The sequence below is a fragment of the Rhinopithecus bieti genome, unplaced genomic scaffold, assembly GCF_001698545.2.
Source record: "Rhinopithecus bieti isolate Rb0 unplaced genomic scaffold, ASM169854v2 scaffold_13348, whole genome shotgun sequence".
Lineage (NCBI taxonomy): Eukaryota > Metazoa > Chordata > Mammalia > Primates > Cercopithecidae > Rhinopithecus > Rhinopithecus bieti.
This window is the reverse complement of record NW_016808764.1, coordinates 10,189,478-10,191,066: the sequence shown is the minus strand read 5'-3', so window position 1 is coordinate 10,191,066 and position 1,589 is coordinate 10,189,478. Positions and strand designations below refer to the sequence as shown.

Sequence of the window (1,589 nt, the reverse complement as noted above, 5' to 3'; positions counted from 1 at the left end):
AATGCTCCAACTGTGCTCCTTACAGCTTATCTTTGGAATTACCAACATAAGAACATGATTTTCCCTAGAGGTTTTAATGCTGACTCCAGAGACTCCATCTAGCTCATCTTTGAAATCACAGTGTGAAGCATAGGGCCACAGTCAATGTTCATTTGGCCAAGACTACAAGCTTGGCACTGAGCTAGTCTGTGATTTCAAAATTAACACACAAACTATCAAACATATAACTCAAAATTAATATAACCCACTATTTGGGCCTCCAGGTATGACTACAGATCCGATGCAAATCATTTGTGAATATTTGTGATGCATTAAAAATCATTTTTAAAAGGATGTTCAAGAATAGGACATTAGGGGAAAGTTGAGGAAATTTGAATAAGGTCTGCAATTTAGTTGCGAGCATTGTTCGAATGTTAATTTCCTGGTTTCGTTTCCTGGTTTATTTCCTGTCAATGTTAATTTCCTGATTATGTAAGATGTTAATAGAGGTAGCAGGGTGAAGGGTATAAAGGAACTCTATTTAATTTTTGCAACTTTTCTTTAAGTCTAAAATTATTTCAAAATAAAAGTTCCAAAAATTCTTTTAAAAAGGATGCTCAGCTTTCAGGTGGCCCAGTGACCTAGGGCGGCAGGCTACATCAGTCAGGCACAGAGATGTGGAGCCCTGCCCTTGTAGCTCCTCTGCCACGCAGGATCTGCAGGCTTCCTCTTCTGCACTGTGTTCATTGGATGTTTGCCTCCCAGACTGAGGGGGAGCTCAAAGGGACCCAAATTCTCAAAGAAAAGTTTTCTGGAGCTACAGCCATCCAAGTCACTGGCATTTCAGGAGGCTGTAGGTGATGTATAAAATCCAAATCAAACCAGAAGAATTTAAAGAAACGAGAACTGTCCCTCAGCACCAGATGATTAATCAGGCACTAAAAAAGGAAAATCAAAGGGATGCACAGATTGAGAGTATTTACCTCTGTCCCCAGACACTGACCTCCACGCCCTGGGGCTGTGTAGATGCAGCTGCCTAAAACTTCAGATGAACTTGACTGGAACCACTCTTTCCTACGCATTTGCAAAAAAAAAAAAAAAAAAAAGTATCTGCTTTGTTCGTAGACATTTCCATATTATAATTAAAGAAGAATGTGTTATCTATTTAGATGTTAATTAAAGGCAACAGACAACTGGTGGAGGAGAGTGGTGGGAAAAGATGTTCAACTCAAAAAACAGATGGAGAGCTGAGCATAGGTGTTTGAAATGAGTAAGGAAATATAAAACTGGGACAAATCTCACTGGTGCTTGAAATTAAGGAAAGGTATCATCCATGAGCCAAAAAATTATTCTAGAGCTAATGATATTGGTAGCCAAAATGAAGAAAGGGGGCAAAAGCCAATGTCCAACTCGCTTCTCATAGAAAATTAGTGTGTTTGGTGGGAAGGATGTAGAGGAGAACCTGAATCCCCTTAACATCCACTCTCCCTTGGAGGAACTTTAGAGCAGTGGATCTAAGAGCCTAAGAAGGTAGGAGGGCTGGGGGCTCAGGGCATAAGCTTCAAACCAGAGCAGCAGCAGTGGAAGCAGGAGGCACATCTTCCCAGTGC

At 40.8% G+C, this 1,589-nt stretch overlaps 1 pseudogene; it reads left to right on the top strand.

The window, feature by feature from the left end:
• Nucleotides 1–654: 654 nt before the first annotated feature.
• LOC108538819 (bolA-like protein 3) lies at nt 655–981 on the top strand (annotated as a pseudogene).
• The last annotated feature ends 608 nt before the right edge of the window (nt 982–1,589 follow it).